The 27,378-nt window shown below is 36.4% G+C and overlaps 5 long non-coding RNA genes across 7 annotated transcripts; 3 read left to right on the forward strand and 2 right to left on the reverse strand.

Annotated features, from left to right (window-relative positions):
* The first annotated feature begins 2,180 nt into the window (after positions 1–2,180).
* Positions 2,181–2,982, forward strand: LOC146488865 (uncharacterized). Its single transcript, XR_014865183.1, has 2 exons — positions 2,181–2,357; positions 2,696–2,982. It is a non-coding gene; the product is annotated as an uncharacterized LOC146488865 (long non-coding RNA).
* Positions 2,983–5,800: 2,818 nt separating this feature from the next.
* Positions 5,801–7,138, reverse strand: LOC146488866 (uncharacterized). Its single transcript, XR_014865184.1, has 2 exons — positions 7,002–7,138; positions 5,801–6,042 (listed from the first exon to the last, which is right to left on the reverse strand). It is a non-coding gene; the product is annotated as an uncharacterized LOC146488866 (long non-coding RNA).
* Positions 7,139–8,049: 911 nt separating this feature from the next.
* Positions 8,050–11,397, reverse strand: LOC146488867 (uncharacterized). The gene is made up of 2 exons (XR_014865530.1): positions 11,213–11,397; positions 8,050–9,938 (listed from the first exon to the last, which is right to left on the reverse strand). It is a non-coding gene; the product is annotated as an uncharacterized LOC146488867 (long non-coding RNA).
* A 2,246-nt stretch (positions 11,398–13,643) lies between these two features.
* Positions 13,644–15,652, forward strand: LOC146488868 (uncharacterized). The gene is made up of 2 exons (XR_014865185.1): positions 13,644–13,817; positions 15,341–15,652. It is a non-coding gene; the product is annotated as an uncharacterized LOC146488868 (long non-coding RNA).
* Positions 15,653–18,122: 2,470 nt separating this feature from the next.
* LOC146488869 (uncharacterized) lies at positions 18,123–27,200 on the forward strand. Of its 3 annotated transcripts, none has more exons than XR_014865189.1 (3): positions 18,123–18,277; positions 19,242–19,323; positions 26,261–27,200. It is a non-coding gene; the product is annotated as an uncharacterized LOC146488869 (long non-coding RNA). The 3 variants fall into 3 exon arrangements; XR_014865190.1 differs by lacking the exons at positions 18,123–18,277; positions 19,242–19,323 and adding exons at positions 25,303–25,421; positions 25,654–25,843 and having other exon boundaries at positions 26,182–27,200; XR_014865187.1 differs by lacking the exon at positions 26,261–27,200 and having other exon boundaries at positions 19,242–20,151.
* Positions 27,201–27,378: the final 178 nt, after the last annotated feature.

Here is a 27,378-nt window from a genome sequence, read left to right on the forward strand (position 1 = left end):
AAACAATTCCCAAACAACACTTTCTACCTGTTTAAGTTTGATCATGAATACCTTGTTGAAAAGCGATTGTCCGAAGTTTTAAAAGTTCTTTTGAATTCCAAGCGATTTCAGTTCACAAATATCCTCAAAGCGAATGAAAAACTTATGCCTTCAAACTTCTCATTAACTTTATATATTACTACAGATCGTACTCATTTTTTCCAATTACTTCATTTGCGAAACCAACAAAACGGTATTTCGAGAGCGTTTGTTTTAGGCAATTTTAAAGTAAACCGAGGGCCAGAGCCTTTAATTTTGAAAAAAAAAAAGAAACAAAAAAGGCATCCATTTTCATTTTCAGTCCACGTGAATGAGTGACAAAAAGTATGTAGTAATTATTTTAGAATCACCTGTAAGTATACTTGTTAAGCGCGATGAGCACTTTATTGTAATTATAATCATTTTAGTGCGCTTTTTAAGTTTGCTTGTCGTGTGGTTAATGAGCCGGTTCATCAATTTATAGTCAATGTGGGAAGTGTTGGTCCCACATTTAAGGTGATTCCTGCTAAATAAAAGTCGTCGTGAAAATGTTCTCAAACGAGTTTTGACAGGGAACCACGATATGAAGCAGTATCGGCCAAAAACGTTTCTTGCGTGCGAGGTCTCAGTATCACTAAGGTTCGGCTTCACGACGGCCGTCATCAAAGCTCTATGCAGTGGTGTACATTTCCCTCCTCCCCCGAAGCTAGCACGTGCCTTCGGTTCGTACTTTTCATCAATCGCTGTAAAGTAGGAATTAAAAGAAAGCGCTGCATGATCATGTTCAGTGTGTTTTCGTTTGACCCCTCTTGCCCCTGGTCATGATCATTAGCGATGGCTTGCGTGCGTTTTGATTGAGTTCAATATTGATGCAGCACCGAAGACGCATGGTTTTCATTGTCCCCAAACCATTGCATAACATACGGCCATGTTTCTATTTTAAAGGATGTTTCGTTTGAGCATATCACCACTATTTTTCCTTGCCCAGTGCTATAAAGAGACTTTTTCGGAGGGGAATAAGATCAATATTTTCTTATTACCGTTTGTCGAATGTTTCCCCACCTGTCGACAGTGCTACAATCAATAGTCTTTGGCCAGTTCAGAGTTGAAGTTCTAATTAATGGAATGACTATCCACTTCCCTTCAATATACTGTCTTAACAGGCAATAATTTTAATAGGCGTTATATGTTGACTATATGTTAACAGGAAAAATGAAAGAAAGAATAGTACAGAAATCAAAAGATGATATAACATTTCATGATTTAGTTCTCACAACACAACGTAAACTCTTGGCATTTGAACGTTTCAGGGTAAATCAGCGAGCGTTAACTGCAGAGAATACTCTCTTTGAAAATATTTCGTTGCGTGCATAGCTTGCGTGATGAAGTTTTACCTGCTAAATTATTGGGCAAGAATAATTTTTCTCGCTTTCTTACAGTTCTCTAGTAAATTTCAGATGGACGCCAGTAATTGTTAAACAAACCGGTTTTACCGAAGGCGTTGAAGTTTAAATTTAAACACAAGAAAGACAACTGCAATTAAAAATTGTCCACGCGCCTGGTCAAGTTCACCATACAGCTGTAAAAACTTTGTTTTTCTTAAGACAAATAGTTGTTTTGTGGATTACGAAATGGATCACTCATTCATGGCGGGCTCTTCATGTTATAAAACGAGAACTTATATTACAAGAATAGCCCAATTTTTTTTTGAATATTCTAATTTGAAAACAAGAGAGAGAGATTCTTACGCTGGAGAAACTGCCCACGCGCGTGGTCTAAATTTGGTCCGAGTGAATTCCGTTTTTTTTAAAAGCAGATGCCGGCAGTTTTTTAGTTGTGGAATACGGAATGATCACTCATTCATGGTATGCTCTTCGTACTATTAAAAGAGAGCTTCTAGCTTCGATTGCTACTTATATTACAAAGATAGCCTATTTTTTTTAAACATTACAATTTGAAAACGAGAGAGAAATGTTCTAATGACGGATAAACGGACCAGACACGTGGTCCTGAAATGGTTTTCTGGCGTTGAAAACCCCCCCAAAAAAACCTTTGTTAAGAATGAATTCCGTTTTCTAAAAGCAGATGGTACTTTTTTGGATTACAAAATGGATCATTCATTCATGGTGTGCTCTTTATGCTATAAAAGGAGAACTGTTAGCTTCGATCCTCAATCATCCTACAGCAACTCTAGTATCACTAAACAACAACTGAGCTAGATGTTCAAGATGAACTCTCCAAAGATCGTTGCTTTCTTTTACCTCTGTGTTTTGATTGCCTCCTGCACAGTTTTGGCTCAGTGGAATTGCCCTTTCGACTACCGCTGTGGAAAGAGAGAGGTATGACTCACTAATTTTTCTGTTGTAACATTTTTATTATCTCTGTAAGGTTTCTCAGGGTGAACTCATTTAAACTGAGACTGTAACTGTTCTGCACAATGTTCTGAAAAAGTAAAATGTAAAACGTGATCTGAAAACTCAACGAAAGTAGATGGTATTTTCCACGCAGTTGTGTTTTTAATATTCGAGTGTCGTTTAAGAAACGGTTAAGGCAAAAAAGCTGAAGACTTCTCCTCAGTTTTACTCACTAGTTGGCCCCTTTGGCGCCTTTAATGAAGAAAAATATTTGATGTTAAAAGAGAAAGAAATTAAAGAGTGAGAGTTTTTTTTTCTCGCAGTTATCCGATGCTAAGGCGAATGACGATGCGATTTCCAAAAACCTCATGGATCGACTAGGCTTTCGTTCCAGTCCTGACGGAGTGAAGGCAGAGAGGAGACTGGACAACAGAGCAGACACTGTAGACCTCAAAGGCTCATGGGCATGGGAAGAATGAAGAGGACATCGAGACTAAAGTCTTTGCTGATAAATCTATATTAAAAAGAAATAAATTAAAGGGATCATTTGTATCATAATTAGATTGCTATTTGTCAGGTATTTGAAAATATATTCACCTATATACGTTTACATTGCAATTGCTTGTTCTCTCATATATTTACAAGAAATAATTTTATTTTTGTCGTTGCTGTGAAGTGCGTGTGACGTTACCCAGTGCTAAAGCGATCGGTTTGAGCGAAATTGTTTGCAGCGCAGTTCGCAGGCTTCTAGTGATATACCCGGGCGCTAGTTATTTCATCTTTTATAATAAGGTGATTCTTGTAGCTGATGTTAAAATGAACAACTCTCCAGGTCATAGTATGAAAAGCATATAATGAAAAAGCCCTGTTCTTAAGAGTGCTGATTTGGAAGATGAATTTCAGTTTTAAAAATGTTTCTAATGTTTTATGGCTTTGTGCGTTACCGTGATGCAGAGAAGTGCCCCAAGGTTAAAGTGTTGAGTTATTTGTTTGGACTAGTCTCCTTACAAGCTACTTGCTTTCAAACCAAATAGAACACAATGATTTTTTTCAAAACGAAACAAGGCCTTTTAAAACTGTGTACGATTTTAATCTTCTACCTCAACTGAAGGGTATTTCTTCCAAAACAAAAGCGCGTGCAAATTTAGTGGAATGAGGCCATCTAAATGTGCATATGAAGCCTGTGACCTTAGATTAACTCGATTTGCATGGGCAAATTTATGTTTTTAAACCTTACAAAAGCTGTAAGCACATGTACTCAACCGATATTATTAGAAGTTCATAGGACAGTTTCATTATGGCGTCCGTAGTTAAACTACAATCACAATATGAATCCGTCAGTAATTTTTGGACGGTGCCTTTTTCCGTTACGTTTCCGTCCGAGGTTGTAAAAACCTGTCTTTGATCGAGGATTGCTCGAAAACTTACCGTACAACTTATGATGGAATTTTCACGGTTGATTTGTTCGGGTGAATCACGTTTGGAGCCAAAATTTTTGAAAAATCTGTAAGACAGATTTTGAGCTATTTTTGATTTCACATTCTCTTAGTTTGCACAAAAACTGTCTCACAGATTTTTATTTTACTTTGCACGAATGTTAAATCAGACCCAATTTCTTATTCCTGAAATTTTCAGGTGGGGTCATACGGGTAGAATTTGAGAAAAACGTGACTTAACCTACTAGTGCCCAGTCTCTCATTGGATACTCGGTCGCTCATTTTGGCTATTTGTTGACGTTTAATTGTTCAAATTTCACATAGAATCGTAAATGACTTGAGCAAATAGTAAATAGTGAAGGGAAAAACAGCTTGGAACCTTTTTTAAAAGAGTTCAAAGTTGTGCCCTTATACTCCATTAAAACTGTAGTAAGCCACCTTAAGGACTGTGCCTACTCAATTACGCGGCTTATGACTATGCGGGATAAACGGACCTTAGCGAGGGTTATTTAAATCCATAAAGAAAATTAGGAGTAACCACGCATTTCTCAGAGATAATTAAACTTCATTTTGTTGGATCACTTAGCTCGGCAATCCTTTACTATAAATGACGTAACAATTGAAATCACGTGATTGATAAGTTTCGAATCTGATTGTAATAGTTATCAACAACACCTGTAGTTCGTGAAATGATAGCTGACGTCCTCAACAAATCAGCAATATTCATAACCTTTGATCTACTTGACCAAATTACAAAGAGCATATGAAAAATTCATATTCAGAATTTTGCTAGCAAACTGATAGCAATCTATTCAAAACTAAAAAGAAAAAAAAACATTGATTCCTTTTATTCAATAAACAGATCTTTTTTCGTCAGTTAAGATCTTACAGTGAGCATGAGTAGGTGATACGATACTAATAACTTAAGCAAGTGCATCGAATGTTATGTTACATCTGCCAGGCTCTCGACAACTCTGTCAGCTATTCAGGAAGACAAATGTAAAACTCGCCAATCCGGTTTTCTCTTCCACTTACTGGTTGGTTCGTTCCTTCCAGCCAGGGAGAAATTTGAGCAAATTCTTAAAATGCCGTTTTGTTTTTTCTGTTTACAAGGGGAATTTGAACAAGCTAACACAGTATGATTTGCTCGGATTTTATAGCTGATTATTATTCAAGTCGGAGGCAATTTTAGCAAATAGAATCTCATCAGTTGCGAAATCCGAGCTGCTATCTGTTTTCCGAAAATCCTAGTCGGACTTATTTCGCTTTCTAAACCCCATTTTTCGTTTTCCGAAAACAGACGGAATCAGGTAAAGAAACGCAGTTTTCGTTCACAATTAAAAATCCTAAAATCTGAGGCACTGTATAAGCCTTCGAACGAAATTTTCACGAATTGTAGTGTGCCTCTTTCCAGCGTTGGTTCTCAATTTCATTTGCTCGTTCAGTCGCTGATTTCGTTCGTTTTGTTGTTTATCTTCTTGTTCAAAAATGAAAGCTGATAATAGTGAGTTTCATTTTATTTTAGTCGTGCGCTTGTACACCTTGGAGGGTACAAATGACAACATTACACCGACACACAGATGTTTTAGATAATACATGAATACCCGCTTTACCAGACGATTATCACGTAATAATTATAAAATGTATCAATCTGGTATACAACAGGAGACAAATTCTCGTATACAGATAAATTAAAGAAATTAAGAAAATTACTTCACTCCATAGTAAAGTGCATGGTTTATTTTTGCTCCCCTCAGCGTATCTCGTACATCAATAACTGGGCATGCAGGCTAGATATAAGATAACTCTACTTTCTACAAAACAAAAACAAAGCACTGGTCTATCAACATTGTGGGCAAAGACTAATGTTTTACCACGGTGGGTCTTCTGGAACAGTATTAATGACTAATAATATTTAATTGTCGCCATCGCAAGTAATGGAATGAAATTCCTCTATTCTTCTATTCCTCTATTCCTCTAGCCCTTCAAATAGTCTCTTTAATTTATTTCTTTATAATTTAGATTTATCAGCAAAGTCTTGATTCTCGATGTCATCTTCATTCTTCCCATGGCCATGAGCCTTTGAGGTCTGCAGTGTCTGCTCTGTTGTCCAGTCTCCGCTCTGCCTTCACTGGCTTTCCTCCGTCAGGACTGGTACGAAAGCTTCTCAGCAAGCGAAGTCGATCCATGAGGTTTTTGGAAATCGCATCGTCATTAGCCTTAGCATCGGATAACTGCGGGGAAAAAACACTCTCAATCTTTAATTCTATCTCTTTTAACAACGAATATTTTTCTTCATTAACGCGGACGGCGGAGGGGCCAACTGGCTGTCAGTGACCTCGAATTTATACATTTCATTGCGCAGTTTAAATTAGCTATATTTTCACAGCTATAGAAATTAAATGGAAAACAAGGAATTTAAATCTATTTCTTTCTAACGCCGAAAAAAGTAAAACTTCCTTTTAAAATTCTTCAGTTTGAATTTTTTGTTTAGTTCTATAATTTGTTTCGCGCTGATAGAGTCCACCTAAATTCGTGTCAGTATGAAAGGTTAGTGTCCTTAGTCGATAAGCTATCAAGACGTATTCAGCCAAAATGATGATTTTCATTCTTCTCCTGATGTTTTGAGTATGTTTTAATTCATAAGAAGATAATTATCCTTCTTAGCTTTGAAATAGTCGCTTGTAAAAAAAATCATCTGGTGACTTTTGTTTATTGTGTACTTTTAAAAGGTAGCTTACACAGCTACTTAACGTTTGCCCTATCAATTTTTTTGTTCTCTGTTTCGTCAACAGCGGTTACCTTTTTCCTGTCAAGATGCTTTTTATAGTGGAATTAATAAGCCATTTTGTCAAATGAAGTTAACGAAAGGTTTTATAAGACTCAACAACTGAACTATCAAAAATGTGAACTCCATAACGTACATGTGCGAATTTCTTCGGAGTTTTAGATCGAATAAGCCTATTTTGGCGACTACCGTTGCCTTAACCGTTTCTTAAACGACACTCGAGTGGCTTAAAACATAACAGGAAAAGATCTTCTACTTTCGTTGAGTTCAAGTTCAGATCGCCTTTTACATTTAGCTTGCTCAGAGCATTGTGCAGAACAGTTGCAGTTAATGTTCAGCTAGCTTCACCATGGGAAACCTTACAGGTGTTAAAAATGTTACAACGGAGACATTAGTGGGTCATACCTCTCGTTTTCCACAGCGGTAGTCGAAAGGGCAATTCCACTGAGCCAAAACTGTGCAGGAGGCAATCATAACACAGAGATAAAAGAAGGCAACGATCTTTGGAGAGTTCATCTTGGACATCTAGTTCAGTGATACTAGTGGCTGTAACATATATAATTGAGGATCGAAGCTAGCAGTTCTCCTTTTATATTACGAAGAGCACACCATGCACAGTAATTTTCAAGGAGTTGTTTTAACTCCAAAAATGGAGTTAAAATTTTAGGTCCAAAATAACTCCTTTTTTGGAGTACTTTTAACTCCTAAATTTAACTCCCAAATTGGAGTTAAATTTACTATAATTTGGGGGTTAAAGTAACTCTTGTTGTGGAGTAGTTTTTACTCCTAGTGGAGCTATTATAACTCTAAAATGGAGTTAAAATTTTAGGTCCAAAATAACTCCTTTTTTGGAGTACTTTTAACTCCTAAATTTAACTCCCAAATTGGAGTTAAATTGACTCTAATTTGGGGGTTAAAGTAACTCTTGTAGTGGAGTATTTTTTGACTCCTAGTAGAGTTGTTATAACTCTGAAATGGAGTTAAAATTTTAGGTCCAAAATAACTCCTTTTTTGGAGTACTTTTAACTCCTAAATTTAACTCCCAAATTGGAGTTAAATTTACTCTTATTTTGGGGTCAAAGTGACTCTTATTATTGAGTAATTTTTAATCCTAGTTTACTTCTAGTGGAGTTACTATAACTCTAAAATGGAGTTAATTGATAGGTCCCAAATAAGTCCTCTTTGGAGTAACTCTCACCTCAATCCATTTGGGTAATACATGTATGCAGCATCAATTTTTCCTGTCAAAATAGCTGGTACTAAATGAGCAGCAAAAACAATATCACTAACCCTCGATTATTCAATAATTTATTAGCAGAATATTTCCAGTAAGAAATTTATATTGCTTATTGGTATAAAAATATATATTAATTTCTCTTTAATTATTTAGCTTTAATTGTAATAACTGCACGGTCGACATGCAAAAATGATTCAAGTCTCTAGAAAACGCTAATACGATAGGTACTATTGGTTTAATTTTAAAACAGTAGAAGCTCAGAAGCTCAATCACAAGCAACCCTATTTGACATGGGAAAAATGCAAATTATGTGAACTTGTATGAAGTAAGTACTTAGCTCTTATTAACCGAGCAGGAGGTCTGTATGGAAGAATCTTGACCAAGGTCGTAAGTACAAACCGAATGCAGTGAGGTCTGCAGGTCAAGATTCTCCCATACAGACTGACTTGGCTCAGTTAATGAGTTGTTTATTATATGGCAAAAACAAGAACAATTCATTTCACTTAATGCAACTAGGTTGCAATCACTGACATTTTGCTTGTGAACAGCGTTGGATGAGCCGAATTTCAATTCTTCCAAAGTTTGCTCATAATGTTTACTTTTTTTCTCATCAGCGTTTTGGCACTTACAGAAATAAATATTGTTAGATGAAAACAGTCAATGATTTTGCATTTTAGTTTGCAACTTGTTCACTTCAAAACATTACTGGTCCAGATGCCGGTCTAGATGGGAAAATCTAGACCGCGGCCAATATCCATTTCAGCCAATTAAATTTGTGAATTTGGTAGTTCCCAGTCCTTGTGAGACAGAGCCATATAATAAACAGAAATAATATGTAGCATGTACACAAATATAGAAAACAAAAAATTAACACTTAACTTGTATATCTAAATTACACTTCCACAAAACCATTTGATAATTTCACAATTTTCTGTTTACATTCTTAAATAATTTTCTCCAATATAAATAATTAATTTCCTCCCTAACAAAACCTGCATATGCAACTTGGGCTGTTTACTTACAGTGCAACATATCTACTTTTTTCCATTAACAAAACAACAAAAATACATTTAAATAACTACATGTATAATCTCGACCTGTTTAAAAATCTTAATAAAACCCTGATTTTCTGAAACCAATAATTTGTGCAAATGTCTTTCAAAACAAGTAATACGCACTTCTCCTTCTGAGATACAGTGTAAACACGTATCAATCTGCAAGTGACCAACAAAGAAACAGCATTGTGGAAATACATGTATAAGATTTTGGTGTACAAAGAGATTGTAAACATTGTAACTCTTGAAAAGTGGAAGTTTTGAAGATTACTAATTTAGGAGTGGCACAGCTTCCAACAGCCACTAATGTTACTGTCACTAAGGCCAAAGAAGCTTTTTACAAGATAAAGGTTAAAAAATAAAACTATGGTGGTCACTTGCATTATAAAATTGACTTTAAGGAGGCTGGCAACAGTTTCTAGCACTTTCCTATCAGCTAAACTTTGAAGGATGAATACTGCCACTGTTTATCAAGTTATGCTACAATAATGGTATCATAAAAATTCCCAATCGTTGGTAACAAGTTGCAATCATCCTTTATATATAACAGGTTGCCATAAGCTAAAATTGAGTGTTCTTAGAATGTCATATTCTTGTTATGGTACCACAAAATTCACAGCAACATGTTTCCCAATAATTAGGCAGTTTTTTAATTGATACCATGATTTTTGCATCACCTGATAAAGAGTAGTTATAACCACCCAACAAAATTCACATCATCAAAAGAGCTTGAAACAGTTTTGAGCCACCTCAGAGGGCTGAAATGAACTTGTTTATAGCTATTCTTTTTTTGGCATCTTGTTCAATGCCGATCAACGTTTCACAAAAAAAGTAAACATTACTGGCCTTGGCTGGATAGGCAATGTCAAATACATAATACACAGCAAGAAGAAGTCCCAGAGCATTAGCCACGGACGATCCAGCACCCAGCATGACAAGTTCTTCTCCCTCTGCAGCTATGCAGAGAGGATCCAGGGACCAAAAATCCCCAGAACCAATAATTCTTGGGAATGTAGTCTCGTCGACACACTTGTCAAATGACTCTTCCTCCTGAAAGGCAAACAAACAAACAAAATTCAATATACAATCATTTACAGTGAAATAATATCCCGATGGGCCCTCAGCAGCCAAGTACATGTAATAGCCCTGCTATAATTTACTAATAATTTTAGCTACTACCATGTTGTTTGAAAATACAGTTCTGAGTTGTTTATGGCAGGACTAAGTCAAGAATTTATCATTGAAGTGAATGCATGTTATTAAGGTACAAACTAGGTTGCTGGCAGCCACAGTTCCTTTTTGTTTGTACAAGAAAAGTACCTAAATAAATATTATGTACAGTGGAATCCTGATTTCTCAAACCTTCAAGCAAAAAAAAAAAAGATTTGAGCTATCAGGAGGTTTGAGAAATTGGGTTCACTAATCTAGTCTCCTGGCCCCAGTTGTTTAGCCAATTATAGCCACTACCGGATTCAACAAAAGTGTTAACTAATGCTATGTACAGGTATCAGACCATTTAAAAGCTGCCAGAAATACAAATTAAGAGCTGAACAAGACATGACTTTGTACCAATGTGATGTGGCAGGAAATTGTCATAATAGCCTAAAAAGCGGCAAGCAAAGCTTACATGTTCTTGCAAGATGAATGGTCCACAAGCGGACAGAATGCACAACAGTGTATCGGTTACAATAAACATAACACATGTACTCAAGCATACAGTGATGCTAGGACTCTAAAATGGATGAACCAGAAAGGATATACAGTGTATAACATCCGCCTATGTTTATAATGTGTCTAAACAAATATATTGTTTGTGTTATGACATCACCCCTTAGCAACCCGAATTGGTGAATATTCCCACATCTGGTTGCCTCTGGCTCGTGATGGATGGATAAAAAGTTAAGGCTGAATTGCTGTATTAGCATTTTTTATGTTACATCACAAGCAAATTAATGCCACAGCGTATCATTAAAATTAAAAACAGGCAAATAAATGTCCCAGTGTATCGGTTAAAATTAAATACAGGCAAATTAATTCCCTAGTGTATGTATGAAAAGTCGAAGACACAACTTCGACACAAAGTCGACTGGCACAACTTCTACAGATCATGCATGTACTGTTCCCTGCTTTGCTTTCGTATATTGTAAGTGCACATGTTGGTGTTTATATTTCGTTACTATAATAGCGGTAGCGATACCCATGTGTTTGTAGTTTTGCATATATACGTACGAAGTGTAGCAACAGAAAAGAAAGAACTCATCCAGGAATCACATTTGACCATACATCTGCTTACATGAACATGTATTAAACACATTGAAGCTTACCTTGCATTGAACAACGACGCTTTTTAAAGACTTGACTGGTTTAAACTGGCGTATCGATCTGCTGTAAGACTCCACACCAATGCTTTGAAAATAAAGAAGGGAACTTTCCTTTTAGCGTGCAGAATATCTCTTGAAATAGAGAATCACATTCGAACGAACTTCAAAACCGTTTATGCGAGCGCCAAACGTTTCCTTAACCAAAGAGAACGCCGGGAAGAACTTCTGTTGCGCATGTATTCAGACCCAGTGCCACTCAGCCAGACAAGTCAGCCGAGATAATTAACAAATCGAATGTGGTTTGGCGTTGTCTGTACCCCTATCGACAACGATATTCGTCATCACAGTGGTCAAAATGTTGTGGACTCATGAGGCGCAGCCGAGTGAGTCCACAACAAATTTTGACTACTGTGATGACGAATATCGTTGTCGATAAGGGTACAGACAACGCCAAACCACATTCGATTTGTTAATTATCTCAATATCAACGTCAAAGAAAATTTTTACAATAACTGTCAAAATTTCCGCGCGCTGATTGACGCGAGCAGCGTTGTCTAGACTCTTATCGACAACGGAAAATTAGCCAATCAGATTGCGAGATTAGAAACAGTTGTGGTAAAATTATAAAGGGCCAAGGCGCGAATTTGCCCAGCTGGTCAAATCGTTGAACCCCAGACTTTCGTTTTTTTGTAATAGTTCAGGAATTCTGTTTTAAACGATGATAAAATTGATCATTATTTGGTCGTAACATTTGCTAAAAAAATTTAATTTTATTTACATTTCAACCCTATCGCTCTTGGCGTTAAATCTATTTGGCGAGTAAAACGGAAACTTCAATTATCAGGTTTCCGTCACATTTCTTAATTACATCAGAGTTAAATTCATGCAGGAGTTGAAATAACTCCTTATAGGGGTCAACATAACTCTCTATGAAGTATTATACAGGGGGAGTCAACTTAACTTTAGTAGAACAGTTAGATTAACCCACTCTCTTGGAGTTACTATCACTAGACGAAAAAATGGATTTTCTTAGGTTTGCCAGTAAAGCAAATGTGTAGCAAATTTTGGGCTCTAAATTTAAACTGAATTTGCGTTGGTTGGCAAAGATAATGTAAACACATATATTTTCTCCTCAACAATTTATTTGCAAATGTATAGCAAATATAACATTTGCTTTAAATTTATCTTGTTTTGCTACTATGGTAAATTTGAACCTTTGATGTAGATTTGCCAAGTTTTTTTTTATCATTCAAAATTAGATATTTACTTGTAGCGTAAATTCAGGAAAAAATAGTGAAAAATAAAGTTTCCACGAATGCTTGACAACTTTTACTTATAGTAGAAATACGTACCTTTGCGTTAAATTTATTTGGATTTACCAAAGAAGGAAAACTCTAAATTTGCTGTGAATTTACTGAAGTGTCAAACACAAAAGGTTGCACCGATTTTACACAGATTTGCTTAGGGACAAATATATCCAAGTAAGATCATATAAGCTGGTGACAAATTCGGGGTTTGATGTAACATTAGCCTCCCACGCAGACGTTCTTAGGGGTTCGTCACGCGTTCCTGCAGGAACGCGAGACGAACCCCTAAGAACGTCTGCGTAGGAGGCTAATGTAACATAGGCCCCAGATTAACAAAAGGCTTTAATTTGTTTCTCTCAGACAGCCTTAATTTGACATACAATTTTGCTTAGCATTTACTCTTTGTCCAAAACTGCTTTGATTACTATTACGAAATTTCACAGGGTGGAACAATTAAAAAAGCGTTTTTGTAATTGAGAAATGTGACGGAAACCTGATAATTGAAGTTTCCGTTTTACTCGCCAAATAGATTTAACGCCAAGAGCGATAGGGTTGAAATATAAATAAAATTAAATTTTTTTAGCAAATGTTACGACCAAATAATGATCAATTTTATCATCGTTTAAAACAGAATTCCTGAACTATTACAAAAAAACGAAAGTCTGGGGTTCAACGATTTGACCAGCTGAGCAAATTCGCGCCTTGGCCCTTTATAATTTTACCACAACTGTTTCTAATCTCGCAATCTGATTGGCTAATTTTCCGTTGTCGATAAGAGTCTAGACAACGCTGCTCACGTCAATCAGCGCGCGGAAATTTTGACAGTTATTGTAAAAATTTTCTTTGACGTTGATATTGAGATAATTAACAAATCGAATGTGGTTTGGCGTTGTCTGTACCCTTATCGACAACGATATTCGTCATCACAGTAGTCAAAATTTGTTGTGGACTCCACAACATTTTGACCACTGTGATGACGAATAAGGGTACAGACAACGCCAAACCACATTCGATTTGTTAATTATCTCGGCTGACTTGTCTGGCTGAGTGGCACTGGGTCTGAATACATGCGCAACAGAAGTTCTTCCCGGCGTTCTCTTTGGTTAAGGAAACGTTTGGCGCTCGCATAAACGGTTTTTGAAGCTCGTTCGAATGTGATTCTCTATTTCAAGAGATATTCTGCACGCTAAAAGGAAAGTTCCCTTCTTTATTTTCAAAGCATTGGTGTGGAGTCTTACAGCAGATCGATACGCCAGTTTAAACCAGTCAAGTCTTTAAAAAGCGTCGTTGTTCAATGCAAGGTAAGCTTCAATGTGTTTAATACATGTTCATGTAAGCAGATGTATGGTCAAATGTGATTCCTGGATGAGTTCTTTCTTTTCTGTTGCTACACTTCGTACGTATATATGCAAAACTACAAACACATGGGTATCGCTACCGCTATTATAGTAACGAAATATAAACACCAACATGTGCACTTACAATATACGAAAGCAAAGCAGGGAACAGTACATGCATGATCTGTAGAAGTTGTGCCAGTCGACTTTGTGTCGAAGTTGTGTCTTCGACTTTTCATACATACACTAGGGAATTAATTTGCCTGTATTTAATTTCACTGGTACACTGGAGCATTAATTTGCCTGTGTTTAATTTAACCAATAATACACTGGGGCATTAATTTGCCTATGTTGAATTTAACCGATACACTGCCAGGGCATTAATTTGCCTGTGTTTAATTTAACCGATACACTGGGGAATTAATTTGCCTGCGTTTGATTTAACCAACACACTGAGTAATTAATTTGCCTGTGTTCAAATTAAGCAATACACTGGGGCATTTTTAATTTGCCTGTATTTAATTTTAACCGATACACTGGGACATTTATTTGCCTGTTTTTAATTTTAATGATACGCTGTGGCATTAATTTGCTTGTGATGTAACATAAAAAATGCTAATACAGCAATTCAGCCTTAACTTTTTATCCATCCATCACGAGCCAGAGGCAACCAGATGTGGGAATATTCACCAATTCAGGTTGCTAAGGGGTGATGTCATAACCCAAACAATATATTTGTTTAGACACATTATAAACATAGGCGGATGTTATACACTGTATATCCTTTCTGGTTCATCCATTTTAGAGTCCTAGCATCACTGTATGCTTGAGTACATGTGTTATGTTTATTGTAACCGATACACTGTTGTGCATTCTGTCCGCTTGTAGACCATTCATCTTGCAAGAACATGTAAGCTTTGCTTGCCGCTTTTTAGGCTATTATGACAATTTCCTGCCACATCACATTGGTACAAAGTCATGTCTTGTTCAGCTCTTAATTTGTATTTCTGGCAGCTTTTAAATGGTCTGATACCTGTACATAGCATTAGTTAACACTTTTGTTGAATCCGGTAGTGGCTATAATTGGCTAAACAACTGGGGCCAGGAGACTAGATTAGTGAACCCAATTTCTCAAACCTCCTGATAGCTCAAATCTTTTTTTTTTTGCTTGAAGGTTTGAGAAATCAGGATTCCACTGTACATAATATTTATTTAGGTACTTTTCCTTGTACAAACAAAAAGGAACTGTGGCTGCCAGCAACCTAGTTTGTACCTTAATAACATGCATTCACTTCAATGATAAATTCTTGACTTAGTCCTGCCATAAACAACTCAGAACTGTATTTTCAAACAACATGGTAGTAGCTAAAATTATTAGTAAATTATAGCAGGGCTATTACATGTACTTGGCTGCTGAGGGCCCATCGGGATATTATTTCACTGTAAATGATTGTATATTGAATTTTGTTTGTTTGTTTGCCTTTCAGGAGGAAGAGTCATTTGACAAGTGTGTCTAAGAGACTACATTCCCAAGAATTATTGGTTCTGGGGATTTTTGGTCCCTGGATCCTCTCTGCATAGCTGCAGAGGGAGAAGAACTTGTCATGCTGGGTGCTGGATCGTCCGTGGCTAATGCTCTGGGACTTCTTCTTGCTGTGTATTATGTATTTGACATTGCCTATCCAGCCAAGGCCAGTAATGTTTACTTTTTTTGTGAAACGTTGATCGGCATTGAACAAGATGCCAAAAAAAGAATAGCTATAAACAAGTTCATTTCAGCCCTCTGAGGTGGCTCAAAACTGTTTCAAGCTCTTTTGATGATGTGAATTTTGTTGGGTGGTTATAACTACTCTTTATCAGGTGATGCAAAAATCATGGTATCAATTAAAAAACTGCCTAATTATTGGGAAACATGTTGCTGTGAATTTTGTGGTACCATAACAAGAATATGACATTCTAAGAACACTCAATTTTAGCTTATGGCAACCTGTTATATATAAAGGATGATTGCAACTTGTTACCAACGATTGGGAATTTTTATGATACCATTATTGTAGCATAACTTGATAAACAGTGGCAGTATTCATCCTTCAAAGTTTAGCTGATAGGAAAGTGCTAGAAACTGTTGCCAGCCTCCTTAAAGTCAATTTTATAATGCAAGTGACCACCATAGTTTTATTTTTTAACCTTTATCTTGTAAAAAGCTTCTTTGGCCTTAGTGACAGTAACATTAGTGGCTGTTGGAAGCTGTGCCACTCCTAAATTAGTAATCTTCAAAACTTCCACTTTTCAAGAGTTACAATGTTTACAATCTCTTTGTACACCAAAATCTTATACATGTATTTCCACAATGCTGTTTCTTTGTTGGTCACTTGCAGATTGATACGTGTTTACACTGTATCTCAGAAGGAGAAGTGCGTATTACTTGTTTTGAAAGACATTTGCACAAATTATTGGTTTCAGAAAATCAGGGTTTTATTAAGATTTTTAAACAGGTCGAGATTATACATGTAGTTATTTAAATGTATTTTTGTTGTTTTGTTAATGGAAAAAAGTAGATATGTTGCACTGTAAGTAAACAGCCCAAGTTGCATATGCAGGTTTTGTTAGGGAGGAGTTAGGGAGGAAATTAATTATTTATATTGGAGAAAATTATTTAAGAATGTAAACAGAAAATTGTGAAATTATCAAATGGTTTTGTGGAAGTGTAATTTAGATATACAAGTTAAGTGTTAATTTTTTGTTTTCTATATTTGTGTACATGCTACATATTATTTCTGTTTATTATATGGCTCTGTCTCACAAGGACTGGGAACTACCAAATTCACAAATTTAATTGGCTGAAATGGATATTGGCCGCGGTCTAGATTTTCCCATCTAGACCGGCATCTGGACCAGTAATGTTTTGAAGTGAAAAAGTTGCAAACTAAAATGCAAACTCATTGACTGTTTTCATCTAACAATATTTATTTCTGTAAGTGCCAAAACGCTGATGAGAAAAAAAGTAAACATGATGAGCAAACTTTGGAAGAAGTGAAATTCGGCTCATCCAACGCTGTTCACAAGCAAAATGTCAGTGATTACAACCTAGTTGCATTAAGTGAAATGAATTGTTCTTGTTTTTGCCATATAATAAACAACTCATTAACTGAGCCAAGTCAGTCTGTATGGGAGAATCTTGACCTGCAGACCTCACTGCATTCGGTTTGTACTTACGACCTTGGTCAAGATTCTTCCATACAGACCTCCTGCTCGGTTAATAAGAGCTAAGTACTTACTTCATACAAGTTCACATAATTTGCATTTTTCCCATGTCAAATAGGGTTGCTTGTGATTGAGCTTCTGAGCTTCTACTGTTTTAAAATTAAACCAATAGTACCTATCGTATTAGCGTTTTCTAGAGACTTGAATCATTTTTGCATGTCGACCGTGCAGTTATTACAATTAAAGCTAAATAATTAAAGAGAAATTAATATATATTTTTATACCAATAAGCAATATAAATTTCTTACTGGAAATATTCTGCTAATAAATTATTGAATACACGAGGGTTAGTGATATTGTTTTTGCTGCTCATTTAGTACCAGCTATTTTGACAGGAAAAATTGATGCTGCATACATGTATTACCCAAATGGATTGAGGTGAGAGTTACTCCAAAGAGGACTTATTTGGGACCTATCAATTAACTCCATTTTAGCGTTATAGTAACTCCACTAGAAGTAAACTAGGATTAAAAATTACTCAATAATAAGAGTGACAATAAGAGTAAATTTAACTCCAATTTGGGAGTTAAATTTAGGAGTTAAAAGTACTCCAAAAAAGGAGTTATTTTGGACCTAAAATTTTAACTCCATTTCAGAGTTATAACAACTCTACTAGGAGTCAAAAAATACTCCGCTACAAGAGTTACTTTAACCCCCAAATTAGAGTCAATTTAACTCCAATTTGGGAGTTAAATTTAGGAGTTAAAAGTACTCCAAAAAAGGAGTTATTTTGGACCTAAAATTTTAACTCCATTTTAGAGTTATAATAGCTCCACTAGGAGTAAAAACTACTCCACAACAAGAGTTACTTTAACCCCCAAATTATAGTAAATTTAACTCCAATTTGGGAGTTAAATTTAGGAGTTAAAAGTACTCCAAAAAAGGAGTTATTTTGGACCTAAAATTTTAACTCCATTTTTGGAGTTAAAACAACTCCTTGAAAATTACTGTGCATGGTGTGCTCTTCGTAATATAAAAGGAGAACTGCTAGCTTCGATCCTCAATTATATATGTTACAGCCACTAGTATCACTGAACTAGATGTCCAAGATGAACTCTCCAAAGATCGTTGCTTTCTTTTATCTCTGTGTTATGATTGCCTCCTGCACAGTTTTGGCTCAGTGGAATTGCCCTTTCGACTACCGCTGTGGAAAACGAGAGGTATGACCCACTAATGTCTCCGTTGTAACATTTTTAACACCTCTGTAAGGTTTCCCATGGTGAAGCTAGCTGAACATTAACTGCAACTGTTCTGCACAATGCTCTGAGCAAGCTAAATGTAAAAGGCGATCTGAACTTGAACTCAACGAAAGTAGAAGATCTTTTCCTGTTATGTTTTAAGCCACTCGAGTGTCGTTTAAGAAACGGTTAAGGCAACGGTAGTCGCCAAAATAGGCTTATTCGATCTAAAACTCCGAAGAAATTCGCACATGTACGTTATGGAGTTCACATTTTTGATAGTTCAGTTGTTGAGTCTTATAAAACCTTTCGTTAACTTCATTTGACAAAATGGCTTATTAATTCCACTATAAAAAGCATCTTGACAGGAAAAAGGTTACCGCTGTTGACGAAACAGAGAACAAAAAAATTGATAGGGCAAACGTTAAGTAGCTGTGTAAGCTACCTTTTAAAAGTACACAATAAACAAAAGTCACCAGATGATTTTTTTTACAAGCGACTATTTCAAAGCTAAGAAGGATAATTATCTTCTTATGAATTAAAACATACTCAAAACATCAGGAGAAGAATGAAAATCATCATTTTGGCTGAAAACGTCTTGATAGCTTATCGACTAAGGACACTAACCTTTCATACTGACACGAATTTAGGTGGACTCTATCAGCGCGAAACGAATTATAGAACAAAAAAAACAATTCAAACTGAAGAATTTTAAAAGAAAGTTTTACTTTTTTCGGCGTTAGAAAGAAATAGATTTAAATTCCTTGTTTTCCATTTAATTTCTATAGCTGTGAAAATATAGCTAATTTAAACTGCGCAATGAATTGTAAAAATTCGACGTCACTGACAGCCAGTACTAGTTGGCTCCTCCGCCGTCCTTAATGAAGAAAAATATTCGTTGTTAAAAGAGATAGAAATTAGGATTGAGAGTGTTTTTTCCCCGCAGTTATCCGATGCTAAGATGAATGACGATGCGATTTCCAAAAACCTCATGGATCGACTTCGCTTGCTGAGAAGCTTTCGTCCCAGTCCTGACGGAGGAAAGCCAGTGAAGGCAGAGCGGAGACTGGGTAACAGAGCAGACACTGCAGACCTCAAAGGGTCATGGGCATGGGAAGAATGACGATGACATCGAGAATCAAGACTTTGCTGATAAATCTAAATTATAAAGAAATAAATTAAAGAGACTATTTGAATACTGATAAAAAACGATTTAGAGAAACATTTCAAAAAGAGAATTAACGATAGTAAAACAACATGACGTTTCGACGACTTCATGTCGTCATTGTCAAATGAGTAAAATGGAAATAACGGAAAGGCATATTTATAGGTATTGAAAGTGAGAAAATAAATTAGCATGAAAGCATTCAGTCGAAGTCGTTGAAACGTCATGCTGTTTTACTATCGTTAATTTTCTAGTTAAAATATTTGAATACTGTAATACTACTACTAATAATAATAAGATTGCTATCAATTTCTCAAGCGCTTTGAAAATAAATTTGCCTATCTATATATTTACATTGCAGTTGCTTATAGTCTTATATATTTAGAAGCCGATGATTTTATTTGTTGTTGTTGCCGTGAACTATATTAATGTACGTACATGTGAACTTACTCAGTTAAAAAGCGATTAGTTTGAGTTTTTGAGTTTGGGCAAAAGTAAAAGAGCCCACAAAACCGAACCTATAGCTGTTAAGTAATAAACATGGCAAGGATTAGGGAGCATCGTGCTTAGAATTTTGGTCGAAGAATACCGTATTTACTCGAATAAGCGCCGCGGCGCTTATTTAATTTTTCGTGTTTCCTGTGCGGCGCTTATTCGAGGGCGGCGCTTATTAAAAGGCTTGTACCACAAAGCCAAAACATTTTGATTGTACAAGCAAACGCTGACAATCTTCTTACTGCAACAGTTACAAGGAAGAGAAAGAGGGGGGTTGGGCTTGTCGTACCGGCGAAGTTTACAGTCTTCACGCAAGAACTTAAGAACGCGAACATTTGGAAGAGAGAACGGAATGAAAGAGCATCAAGATATACTCACTTCGAACTGAAAAATATCACTGTTGATGGAAATAAATTCCCATTGCTGGCTTAGAACCGCATTGCAGCGATTACAGTGTACTTTTATCATCTTATGGAAATACTCAAATAAGCGCCGCACCGGAGCTGCGGCGCTTTATTCGAGGGCGGCGCTTATTAAACATTCCGCTCCATGCGCGGCGCTTAATCGAGGGCGGCGCTTATTCGAGTAAATACGGTAGTCGTTAGATATTTAAGCAGGCTCATGATTTTACAAGAAAATGTAAATCCCTTCTTGTAAGGTAATCCGGCTGCCGGAATCCAGGAAATTTTTGCCCCTGGAAGCTGAAATCCAAACAAACCGCGTTGCTCGTTAACTCACAATGCTTATATCTCGTGTCTGCTCAATTCATTGTTTGAGATCGACTGCAATCAAAAATCAAAAATTCCATTGATTCGTTTTAACCAAACTATAACAAGTCTCAATAACCTTGTTTCAAAAGGTAATATTTGGACTTGTGAATTACATTTCATTTAAAATAAATTTAGGTGGGGCTTCAATCCAAGTATAGTTGTTTTGCAATTTTTGATGGTTTTAAGCATAAAAAAGGTGCTTATTTTTTTTTTAGGAAATTCTAAAAGGGTCACTATTTAAATGAAATCCCAGCTGGATATTGGCCAATATTATAAAGCGTTGCACTGTCGATTATGCTATACAAGAGGCTTGATTCTGTGGAACAAAGCCTAAACCGTTGTCATTCAAATGAAAGCTACTGAGCAGCATCTTTAGTAAAATGAAGTGGACCTTGCCTTTGAGTTTGTAGGTGAAATCTTAAATTGTGACCATTCAAATGAAAGCTACTGAACAGTACTTTCCTGTGGAGCTGTTTATTATGCTGTACAAGGTGGTTCTAACTTTTGAGTTTGTGGATGAAACCCAAAGTATGACTATTCAAATGAACGCTATTAAGCAATATTTATCTACGGTGCTGTTTATTTTAGTATTTTACGTAACGAAATTCCAGGTGACGGTTTCAGTCTTCAAATTTGTTCCTCGCTCGACGCTCAAGTGCATGCTGGTACCAGTAAAGAACATGAAAAAAAGTGCGTCACCGAAATAAACAGTTCTAACCAACCTGTCTTTTACGTCCGCATGGGTATGAATGAGGGCAACCCCAAGGATCCTGCGAGATCACAAGCAACGGTGCCGAGACGATAAAAACACAAAACAAGGCGAAAAACACACGGAAATTTATCTTCCTTCCTTCTGTGGCGTTTTGATAGAGTTTGACTTACTAAACTTGCAACTGTCATAGATTGTGACTAAGGCCCGGTTCAGACGCCGAACTTTTCATGAGCCGAACCTAATACTTCGAATTAAGTACATGAAATGTTCGGCGTCTGAATCAGTTGAGAAATGCTGTTTCAATTTGGAACGGCTCAGCCGTTCTTCCCGCCTGGCTCAGCCGGGAATTTCGGCTTTGGAACGGCTTTGATTCAGACGTCAAACGTTTCATGAGCCGAACCTAATGCATAAATTATTATAACGTATTTCAAATAAAAAAATAATAAAAAAAACTCTAACGTTTCGATTGGTTTTGCTTCAAGTAAATTAAGTTCGGCGTCTTGGGCCGACCTTAATTTGAATTAAGTTCGGCTCATGAAAAGTTCAGCGTCTGAACTGGGCCTTAGCAGTACCACCGTGTTTATTTTATAGAGAGCCATACACTCAATTAGCGAGATCTTATGCAATTTCTTGACACCTCCTTAAGTGGGCTAAACTCTACTATTAATTAGTAGGTGTTTATGTATTCACGTCTTTTGGATTAATTTATTGATGTATTGGCTACAGTAAGGTGTTCTAATAAGCCTTTTCTTTGATAAACATTTTGTCGTAAAAATGCGCAAAATAGAAATTAACGGACGCCAAGACCTCCTCGAGGACAAATGGATTTTGAAAATGGCCTTAGAATTTGAAACGTTCCTTTTAATCGCTTTTTTTTAAATAATAAAACAAGGTCGACGACAAAATGTTTTCACTGTAAAGAAAAGGTGGATTAATTTGGAAGGTTTGTTTTTTTTCCTGTGGGAGTGATGGTCGATGTTGATCAAGTGCAAATGGTATACTGAATATAGCAACTAAAAAGGACATTGGTTCTGTTCCATCAGTATACCACGCATTTCTATCCTTTATCGGCGAAAAAACCAATTTGAGTTGAATTCAGGCGCCTCTTCACCTTCTTTAAACGCCGGAAAAACGTGGTGTTAATGGTCTTCAGTGACCAGAATTATGCAGAAATAACTAACCCCACCAAAGCCTTTGCGTTTCCTGTTTACAATATTTACTTCCCTGCTTGAGTTTTTTAACTCAAGACGATGTAATGAAGTAGGCATATCGTATTACAAATGAAGTAATCGGAAAAAATAAGTACGATCTATAGTAATATATAAAACCCATGTTATTAATGAAAAGTTTGAATACAAAAAAGCTTTTGAATTCAAATTAACTCCAAGACAGTGAGTTATTTTAACCCCTCCTGCAGAGTTGAAATTACTCCCCCCATATAACTCTTAAAGAGAGTTTTATCAACCCCACTATAAAGAGTTATTTCAACTCCTTCTAAAATTTAACTCCAATATGGAGTCACATTTAACTCCATTTTAGAGTTAAAATAACTCCAACAAAATAACTCCACTAGAAGGAGTTAACTTAACTCCATCACAAGAAAAAATAACTCCTTTTAGGAGTTATACTAACTCCAAAAATAGTAACTCCACCTTGAGGAGTTATTTTAACTCCATTATGGGAGTTATTATAACTCTCTGAAATTAACTGTGTGAACGAGTGATCCATTTCCTAATGCACAGAAAATACCATCTGCTTTTAGAAAAACGGAATATTCTTTCTGAACAAAGCTTTTTTGAGTTTTCACCTCCAGAAGTTTAAATTAGGACCACGCGCGTGGTTTGTTTCTTATTAGAACATAACTCTCTTGTTTTCAAATTATAATTTTAAAAATATGCTCGGCTTAATCCAGCGCCTTTGGCAAAACCTTTTTTCCTCAACTTATCTGAACTTCATGGCGTGCGAATGCATTTGCAGAATACTGGGTAGTGGGTAGTGTTAAGAAAGCAAGAATATTTATGCCTGCATATTTTAAACTTTTGGGAAAAAATCTTCACTATTACAACAGTATGTACGAATTATTACCAGTGGGAATATTACCAAAGAGAGGATTCTCTGCTAACTCTTAGCAATTTCGTTTCTTTTTTTCTTCTTCCTTTTTTTAACTGATAGAGCTTGCAGGTGAACGAAAGCTTCTTTACAATTTGCTGTTGTGGATGTTCTTTAATTAACTGAAGCTTTTACTAAAAGATGGTATGCTTTAAACAATTCCCAAACAACACTTTCTACCTGTTTAAGTTTGATCATGAATACCTTGTTGAAAAGCGATTGTCCGAAGTTTTAAAAGTTCTTTTGAATTCCAAGCGATTTCAGTTCACAAATATCCTCAAAGCGAATGAAAAACTTATGCCTTCAAACTTCTCATTAACTTTATATATTACTACAGATCGTACTCATTTTTTCCAATTACTTCATTTGCGAAACCAACAAAACGGTATTTCGAGAGCGTTTGTTTTAGGCAATTTTAAAGTAAACCGAGGGCCAGAGCCTTTAATTTTGAAAAAAAAAAGAAAAAAAAAGGCATCCATTTTCATTTTCAGTCCACGTGAATGAGTGACAAAAAGTATGTAGTAATTATTTTAGAATCACCTGTAAGTATACTTGTTAAGCGCGATGAGCACTTTATTGTAATTATAATCATTTTAGTGCGCTTTTCAAGTTTGCTTGTCGTGTGGTTAATGAGCCGGTTCATCAATTTATAGTCAATGTGGGAAGTGTTGGTCCCACATTTAAGGTGATTCCTGCTAAATAAAAGTCGTCGTGAAAATGTTCTCAAACAAGGTTTGACAGGGAACCACGATATGAAGCAGTATCGGCCCAAAACGTTTCTTGCGTGCGAGTTCTCAGTATCACTAAGGTTCGGCTTCACGACGGCCGTCATCAAAGTTCTATGCAGTGGTGTACATTTCCCTCCTCCCCCGAAGCTAGCACGTGCCTTCGGTTCGCACTTTTCATCAATCGCTGTAAAGTAGGAATTAAAAGAAAGCGCTGTATGATCATGTTCAGTGTGTTTTCGTTTGACCCCTCTTGCCCCTGGTCATGATCATTAGCGATGGCTTGCGTGCGTTTTGATTGAGTTCAATATTGATGCAGCACCGAAGACGCATGGTTTTCATTGTCCCCAAACCGTTGCATAAAATACGGCCATGCTTCTATTTTAAAGGATGTTTCGTTTGAGCATATCACCACTATTTTTCCTTGCCCAGTGCTATAAAGAGACTTTTTCGGAGGGGAATAAGATCAATATTTTCTTATTACCGTTTGTCGAATGTTTCCCCACCTGTCGACAGTGCTACAATCAATAATCTCTTATTTACGACACGTGCGTCATCTTTGGCCAGTTCAGAGCTGAAGTTCTAATTGATGGAATGACTATCCACCTCTCTTCAATATAACTGTCTAGGCAGGCTATAATTTTAATAGGCGTTATATGTTAACAGGAAAAATGAAGGAAAGAATAGCCCAGAAATCAAAAGATAATATAACATTTCATGATTTAGTTCTCACAACACAACGTAAACTCTTGGCATTGAACGCTGCAGGGTAAATCGGCGAGCGTTAACTGCATTGAATCCTCTCTTTGAAAAATATTTCGTTGCGTGCATAGCTTGCGTGATGAAGTTTTACCTGCTAAATTATTGGACAGGCATAAATTTCCTCGCTTTCTTACCGTTCTCCAGTGTATTGCAGATGGATGCCAGTTATTGTTAAACAAACCGGTTTTGCCAAAGGCGTTTGAATTTAAACACAAGAAACTGACTACGACGCGTGGTCTCAAATTGACGATCTAGCTCTGAAAACCTAGTTTTTTCTTAAGGCCAAAAGCAGTTTTTGTGTATTACGAAATAGATTACCCATTCATAGTAAGCTCCTCGTACTATAAAATTAGAGCTTCTAGCTTCGATTGCTACTTATATTACAAGGGTATGCTATTTTTTTTTAATATTACAGTTTGAAAACAAGAGAGACATATTCTAACGGCGGATAACTGACAACACATGTACACGTGGTCCTAAAATGGCTTACTGGCGCTGAAAACCAAAGAAAAAAAAGCTTTGTTAAGAATGAATTCCGTTTTCTAAAAGCAGATGGCATTTTTTTGTGGATTACAAAACATGATGGATCACTCATACATGGTGTGCTCTTTATGTTATAGAAGGAGAGCTGGCTTCGATCCTCAATCATCCTACAGCAACTCTAGTATCACTAAACAACAACTGAGTTAGATGTTCAAGATGAACTCTCCAAAGATCGTTGCTTTCTTTTACCTCTGTGTTATGATTTCCTCCTGCACAGTTTTGGCTCAGTGGAATTGCCCTTTCGACTACCGCTGTGGAAAGAGAGAGGTATGACCCACTAATTTTTCTGTTGTAACATTTTTATTATCTCTGTAAGGTTTCTCAGGGTGAACTCATTTAAACTGAGACTGTAACTGTTCTGCACAATGTTCTGAAAAAGTAAAATGTAAAACGTGATCTGAAAACTCAACGAAAGTAGATGGTATTTTCCACGCAGTTGTGTTTTTAATATTCGAGTGTCGTTTAAGAAACGGTTAAGGCAAAAAAGCTGAAGACTTCTCCTTAGTTTTAAGCTAGTTGGCCCCTTTGGCGCCTTTAATGAAGAAAAATATTTGATGTTAAAAGAGAAAGAAATTAAAGAGTGAGAGTGTTTTTTTCTCTCGCAGTTATCCGATGCTAAGGCGAATGACGATGCGATTTCCAAAAACCTCATGGATCGACTAGGCTTTCGTTCCAGTCCTGAAGGAGGAAAGCCAGTGAAGGCAGAGAGGAGACTGGACAACAGAGCAGACACTGCAGACCTCAAAGGCTCATGGGCATGGGAAGAATGAAGAGGACATCGAGACTAAAGTCTTTGCTGATAAATCTATATTAAAAAGAAATAAATTAAAGCGATCATTTGTATCATAATTAGATTGCTATTTGTCAAATACTTTGAAAATATATTCACCTATATATGTTTACATTGCAATTGCTTGTTCTCTTATATATTTGCAAGAAGTAATTTGATTTTTGTTGTTGCTGTGAAGTGCGTGTGACCTTACCCAGTGCTAAAGCGATCGGTTTGAGCGAAATTATTTGCAGCGCAGTTCGCACGCTTCTAGTAATATAGCCGGGCACTAGTTATTTCATCTTTTATAAGTAGGTGATTCTTGTAGCTGATGTTAAAATGAACAACTCTCCAGGTCATAGTATGAAAAGCATATAATAAAAAAGCCGTGGGATTAAGAGTGCCGATTTGGACGATGAATTTCAGTTTTAAAATTTTTTCTAACATTTTGTGGCTTTCTGCGTTACCATGATGTAAAGAAGTACCACAAGGTTAAAGTGTCGAGTTATTTGTTTGCCCTAGTCTCCTTACAAGTTAATTACTTGCTTTCAAACCAAGTAGAACACAATGATTTTTTCAGATAGAAACGAGGCCTTTAAAACTGTGTACGATTTTAATCTTCTACCAGAACTGTGGTATACTTTTTCAAAACAAAAGCGGGTGGAAATTTAGTGGAATGAGGCCATTTAAATGTGCATGAAGACTGTGACCTTAGATTAACTCGATTTGCATGGGCAAATTTATGTTTTTAAACCTTACAAAAGCTGTAAGCACGTGTTCTCAACCGATATTATTAGAAGTTGATAGGACAGTTTCATTACTGTTGGCGTCATTAAACTACAATCACAATCTGAATCCTTCAGTTTTTTTTGGTCGGCGCCTCTTTTCGTTACTGCGCATACGTTCTGCGCATCTCTGGATAGTTTGAGAAACTCGGGTTTCTTAAGAGGTACTTAAGGACTGTGCCTACTCAATTGCGCGGCTTATGACTATGCGGGAAAACCGGACCTTAGCGAGGGTTATCGAAATCCAT

The sequence above is a fragment of the Pavona decussata genome, unplaced genomic scaffold, assembly GCF_977016875.1.
Source record: "Pavona decussata unplaced genomic scaffold, jaPavDecu1.1 SCAFFOLD_8, whole genome shotgun sequence".
In the NCBI taxonomy this organism is placed as follows: Eukaryota; Metazoa; Cnidaria; class Anthozoa; order Scleractinia; family Agariciidae; genus Pavona; species Pavona decussata.